This window comes from Arachis hypogaea, chromosome 19, assembly GCF_003086295.3.
Source record: "Arachis hypogaea cultivar Tifrunner chromosome 19, arahy.Tifrunner.gnm2.J5K5, whole genome shotgun sequence".
NCBI lineage: Eukaryota > Viridiplantae > Streptophyta > Magnoliopsida > Fabales > Fabaceae > Arachis > Arachis hypogaea.
Genome location: NC_092054.1, coordinates 117975021 through 117981895, shown reverse-complemented (window position 1 = coordinate 117981895; position 6875 = coordinate 117975021). Strand labels below are relative to the sequence as shown.

General features: G+C 39.4%; 1 non-coding gene across 1 annotated transcript; it reads left to right on the top strand.

Moving 5' to 3' along the window:
- Window positions 1-4550: 4550 nt before the first annotated feature.
- LOC112780563 (small nucleolar RNA R71) lies at window positions 4551-4658 on the top strand. The gene has a single exon (XR_003191390.1). It is a non-coding gene; the product is annotated as a small nucleolar RNA R71 (small nucleolar RNA).
- The last annotated feature ends 2217 nt before the right edge of the window (window positions 4659-6875 follow it).

The window sequence follows — 6875 nt, the reverse complement described above, 5'->3', positions numbered from 1 at the left end:
TTATGAGTCTTGGCCGTGGCCCTAAGCACTTTGTTTTCCAGTTTTACCACCGGATACATAAATGCCACAGACACATAACTGGGTGAACCTTTTCAGATTGTGACTCAGCTTTGCTAGAGTCCTCAATTAGAGGTGTCCAGGGTTCTTAAACACACTCTTTTTGCTTTTGGACCACGACTTTAACCGCTCAGTCTCAAGTTTTTACTTGACACCTTCACGCCACAAGCACATGGTTAGGGACAGCTTGGTTTAGCCGCTTAGGCCAGGATTTTATTCCTGTGGGCCCTCCTATCCACTGATGCTCAAAGCCTTGGATCCTTTTTATCACCCTTGCCTTTTGGTTTAAAGGGGTATTGGCTTTTTCTGCTTGCTTTTCTCTTTTTTTTTTTGCATATATCCTTTTTTTTTTGGAAGCTTTTCACTGCTTTTTCTTGCTTCAAGAATCAATTTTATGATTTTTCAGATTATCAAATAATATTTCTCCTTTTCCATCATTCTTTCAAGAGCCAACAATTTTAACATTCATAAACAATCAATTCAAAAATATGCACTGTTCAAGCATTCATTCAGAAGAACAATAGTATTGCCACCACATCAAAATAATTAAACTGTTTTAAAATTTGAAATTCATGCACTTCTTTTTCTTTTTCAATTAAAAATATTTTTCATTTAAGAAAGGTGATGGATTCATTTTCATAGCTTTAAGGCATAGAAACTTAGACACTAATGATCATGTAATAAAGACACAAACATAAATAAACATAAAGCATAAAAATTCGAAAAACAGAAAATAAAGAACAAGGAAATTAAAGAACGGGTCCACCTTAGTGATGGCGGCTTATTCTTCCTCGTGAAGATCTTATGGAATGCTTGAGCTCCTCAATGTCTCTTCCTTGCCTTTGTTGCTCCTCTCTCATGGTTCTTTGGTCTTCCCTAATTTCATAGAGGAGGATGGAATGCTCTTGGTGCTCCACCCTTAGTTGTCCCATATTGGAACTTAATTCTCCTAGGGAGGTGTTGATTTGCTCCCAACAGTTTTGTGGAGGAAAATGCATCCCTTGAGGTATCTCAGGGATTTCATGATGAGGAGTTTCCTCATGCTCTTGTCCATGAGTGGGATCTCTTGTTTGCTCCATCCTTTTCTTAGTGATGGGCTTGTCCTCATCAATGAGGATGTCTTCCTCTATGTCAATTCCAGCTGAATTGCAGAGGTGACAAATGAGATGAAGGAAGGCTAACCTTGCTGCAGTAGAGGACTTGTCCGCCACCTTGTAGAGTTCTTGGGATATAACCTCATGAACTTCTACTTCCTCTCTAATCATGATGCTATGAATCATGATAGCCCGGTCTATAGTAACTTCAGACCGGTTGCTAGTGGGAATGATTGAGCATTGGATGAACTCTAACCATCCTCTAGCCACGGGCTTGAGGTCATGCCTTCTTAGTTGAACCGGCTTCCCTCTTGAATCTCTCTTCCATTGAGCGCCCTCTTCACAGATGTCCATGAGGACTTGGTCCAACCTTTGATCAAAGTTGACCCTTCTAGTGTATGGGTGTGCATCTCCTTGCATCATGGGCAAGTTGAATGCCAACCTTACATTTTCCGGACTAAAATCTAAGTATTTCCCTTGGACCATTGTAAGCCAATTCTTGGGGTCCGGGTTCACACTTTGATCATGGTTCTTGGTGATCTATGCATTGGCATAGAACTCTTGAACCATTAAGATTCTGACTTGTTGAATGGGGTTGGTGAGAACTTCCCAACCTCTTCTTCGGATCTCGTGTCGGATCTCCAGATATTCGCCCTTTTTGAGCTTAAAAGGGACCTCGAGGATCACCTTCTTCTTGGCCACAACTTCATAGAAGTGGTCTTGATGCACCCTTGAGAGGAATCTCTCCATCTCCCATGACTCGGAGGTGGAAGATTTTGCCTTCCCTTTCCTCTTTCTAGAGGTTTCTCCGGTCTTTGGTGCCATAAATGGTTATGGAAAAACAAAAAGCAATGCTTTTACCACACCAAACTTAGAAGGTTTTCTCGTCCTTGAGCAAAAAAAGAAAGAAGAGAGTAGAAGAAGAAGAAATAGAGGAGATGGATGGGGCTTTGTGTTTCGGCCAAGGGGGAGAAGTAGTGGTTAGGTTGTGTGAAAATGAAGGAGTGAAGATGGGTTTATATAAAAGTGGAGGGGGGGTATGATTCGGCCATTATGGGTGGGTTTGGGTGGAAAAGTGGTTTGAATTTGAATGGTGAGATAGGTGGGGTTTTATGAAGGATGGATGTGAGTGGTGAAGAGAATGGTGGGATTTGATAGGTGAGGGGTTTTTGGGGAAGAGGTATTGAGGTGATTGGTGAATGGGTGAAGAAGAGAGAGAGAGGTGGGGTAGGTGGGGATCCTGTGGGGTCTACAGTTCCTGAGGTGTCAAGGATTTCTCATCCCTGCACCATGTGGCGTGTAAAACGCCCCTTGCTGCCAATCCTGGTGTTAAACGCCAGGCTGCTGCCCATTTCTGGTGTTTAACGCCAGCTTCTTGCCCATTCCTGGTGTTAAACGCCAGTCTGGTGCCCATTTCTGGCGTTAAACGCCCAGAATGGTGCCAGACTGGGCGTTTAACGCCCATTCTGCTACCCTTACTGGCATTTAAACGCCAGTAAGTTTCTCCTCCAGGGTGTTCTATTTTTCATTCTGTTTTTGCTTTTTTTCAATTGTTTTTGTGACTTCACATGATCATCAACCTATAGAAAATATAAAATAACAAAAGAAAATAGAAATTTAACATAGATAAGTAAAAATTGGGTTGCCTCCCAACAAGCGCTTCTTTAATGTCAATAGCTTGACAGTGGCTCTCATGGAGCCTCACAGATGTTCAGAGCAATGTTGGAACCTCCCAACACCAAACTTAGAGTTTGAATGTTGGGGTTTAATACCAAACTTAAAGTTTGGTTGTGGCCTCCCAACACCAAACTTAGAGTTTGACTGTGGGGGCTCTGTTTGACTCTGTATTAAGAGAAGCTCTTCATGCTTCCTCTCCATGGTGACAGAGGGATATCCTTGAGCTTTAAACACAAGGGAGTCTCCATTCACTTGAATGATCAATTCTCCTCTGTCAACATCAATCACAGCTTTTGCTGTGGCTAGGAAGGGTCTGCCAAGAATGATGGATTCATCCATACACTTCCCAGTCTCTAGGATTATAAAATCAGCAGGGATGTAATGGCCTTCAACTTTTACCAAGACATCCTCTACAAGTCTATAAGCCTGTTTTTTTGAATTGTCTGCCATCTCCAGTGAAATTCTTGCAGCTTGTACCACAATGATCCCTAGCTTCTCCATTACAGAGAGAGGCATGAGGTTTATGCTTGACCCTAGGTCACACAAAGCCTTCTCAAAGGTCATGGTGCCTATGGTACAAGAGATTGAGAATTTTCCAGGGTCTTGTCTCTTCAGAGGTAATTTCTTCCTAGTCAAGTCATCCAGTTCTTTGATGAGCAATGGAGGTTCATCCTCCCAAGTCTCATTACCAAACAACTTGGCATTTAGCTTCATGATTGCTCCAAGGTACTTAGCAACTTGCTCTTCAGTAACATCTTCATCCTCTTCAGAGGAGGAATACTCATCAGAGCTCATGAATGGCAGAAGTAGATTCAATGGAATCTCTATGGTCTCAGTGTGAGCCTCAGATTCCCATGGTTCCTCTTTAGGAAACTCCATGAAGGTCAGTGGACGTCCATTGAGGTCTTCCTCAGTGGAGATCACTGCCTCTTCCTCCTCTCCAGGTTCGGCCGTGTGGGTTGTGGTTATTGCCTTGCACTCTCTTTTTGGATTCTCTTCTGTATTGCTTGGGAGAGTACTAGGAGGGAGTTCAATAATTTTCTTACTCAGCTGACCCACTTGTGCCTCCAAATTTCTAATGGAGGACCTTGTTTCAGTCATGAAACTTTGAGTGATTTTGATTATATCAGAGATAATGGTTGCTAAGTCAGAGTGGCTTTGCTTAGAATTCTCTGTCTGTTGCTGAGAAGATGATGGAAAAGGCTTGCTATTGCTAAACCTGTTTCTTCCACCATTATTGTTGTTGAAACCTTGTTGAGGTCTCTGTTGATCCTTCCATGAGAGATTTGGATGATTTCTCCATGAAGGGTTATAGGTGTTTCCATAGGGTTCTCCCATGTAATTCACCTCTTCCATTGCTGGGTTCTCAGGATCATAAGCTTCTTCTTCAGAGGAAGCTTCCTTAGTACTGCTTGTTGCTGCTTGCATTCCAGACAGACTCTGAGAAATCATATTGACTTGTTGGGTCAATATTTTATTCTGAGCCAATATGGCGTTCAGAGTATCAATCTCAATAACTCCTTTCTTCTGAGCTATCCCATTATTCACAGGATTCCTTTCAGAAGTGTACATGAATTGGTTATTTACAACCATTTCAATGAGTTCCTGAGCTTCTGCAGGCGTCTTCTTCAGATGAAGAGATCCTCCAGCAGAGCTATCCAATGACATCTTGGATAGTTCAGACAGACCATAATAGAAAATACCTATGATGCTCCATTCAAAAAGCATGTCAGAAGGACATCTTCTGATCAATTGCTTGTATCTTTCCCAAGCTTCATAGAGGGATTCACCTTCCTTCTGTCTGAAGGTTTGGACTTCCACTCTAAGCTTGCTCAATTTTTGAGGTGGAAAGAACTTTGCCAAGAAGGCATTAACTAGCTTTTCCCAAGAGTTCAGGCTTTCTTTAGGTTGTGAATCCAACCATGTCCTAGCTCTATCTCTTACAGCAAAAGGAAAAAGCATAAGTCTGTAGACTTCAGGGTCAACCCCATTGGTCTTGACAATGTCACAGATTTACAAGAATTTAGCTAAGAACTGATGAGGATCTTCCAATGGAAGTCCATGAAACTTGCAATTCTGTTGCATTAAAGAAACTAATTGAGGCTTAAGCTCAAAGTTGTTTGCTCCAATGGCAGGGATTGAGATGCTTCTCCCATAGAAGTCGGGAGTAGGTGCAGTAAAGTCACCAAGCACCTTCCTTGCATTGTTGGCATTGTTGTTTTCGGCTGCCATGGTTTCTTCTTCTTTGAAAAGCTCTGTTAGGCCCTCTAAAGGGAACTATTCTTTAGCTTCTCTTAGCTTCTCTTCAAGGTCCTTTCAGGTTCAGGATCAGCTTGAACAAGTATGTCTTTATCTTTGCTTCTGCTCATATGAAAGAGAAGAGAACAAGAACGTAGGGGAATCCTCTATGTCACAGTATAGAGATTCTTTGAGGTGTCAGAGGAAAAGAAGAATAGAAGGAGGAGGTAGATGGAAGAGAATTCGAACATATAAAGAAGGAGGGAGTTCGAATTGTACCTTGAGGAGGGGTGTTAGTCCTTTAAATAGAAGGATGTGAGAATAGGGGAAGAATTTTCAAAAATAAAGTAAAAGATTTTGAAATAATTAAAAGAAATTTTGAAAATTTGATTAATGATTTTCGAAAACTAAAATTGGGAAAGAAGTTAAGTGATTTTTGAAAAAGATTTTGAAATTAGAAATCAAAAAGATATGATCGAGAGTTAATTTTGAAAAAGATGTGATTGAGAAGATATGATTGAGAAGATATGATTAAAGATCAATTTAGAAAAAGAAAGTCTTTTAAAATTAAAGTTGATTACTTGACTAATAAGAAATTAAAAGATATGATTCTAAAATTTAAAGTTTGATCCTTTCTTAATAGGCAAGTAGCAACTTGAAAATTTTGAAGTAAATCTTTAATTATAACAAGGATTTTCAAAAATTAAAAAAAATGGAAAGAAATTGATTTTGAAGAGATATGATTGAAAAGATATGATTTGAAAAAGATTTGATTTTGAAAAATTATGAAGATTTGAAAAAAAATTTGAATTAAAAACAAAATCTTTCCTCTTGTGTCCTTCTGGCGTTAAACGCCCAGAATGGCATCCATTCTGGCGTTTAACGCCCAGAATGCTACCTTTTTGGGCGTTAGACGCCCAGCCTGGTACCCTGGCTGGCGTTTAAATGCCAGTTTTCCTTCTTCACTGGGCGTTTTGAACGCCCAGCTTTTTCTGTTTGATTCCTCCGCTTAATGTTCTGAATCTTCAATTCTCTGTATTATTGACTTGAAAAGACATAGTTTTGAAAATAATTTTGAAATTTTGACAACAATAAAAAATGCAACTAAGATCAAATAAACAATGCATGCAGGACACCAAACCTAAAAATTTTCATATAGGAGACACTAACAAATTGAGAATGCATATGAGAAACAACAAAACACACAAAACAAGATAATTTAAAGATTAGAGCAATAAAATCATCAAGAACAACTTGAAGATCAATGAAGAACAATATGTATAAATTCGAAAAATGCAAGAAGAAGAAAGTCATGCAATTGACACCAAACTTAAAAATTGATACTAGACTCAAACAAGAAACATAAAATATTTTTGGTTTTTATGGTTTTATAAATTTTTTTGTGATTTTCGAAACTTATATGGAAAAGAAAATAAAGAGAATTAAAACTTTTAATAAGAATTCCAGGAATCATGCAATGTTAGTCTAAAGCTTCAGTCTAAAAAGATTAGACATGGTTGGCCAAGCTTCAGCAAGACATTACATTCAGCAGCTAAATTGATGAGAATCAATCAGCTTTTGTGATGATAAGAACATCATCTTGAAACTCTAGAATTCATTCTTAAAAATTCTAAAAAATAAAAAGAAAAGTACCTAATCGATCTAAGCAACAAGATGAACCGTCAGTTGTCCAAACTCGAACAATCCCCGGCAACGGTGCCAAAAACTTGGTATGCGAAATTGTGATCATCAACAATGGCGCCAAAGGACTTGGAGCTCTCAAACATGAATCACACTTTGTCACAATTC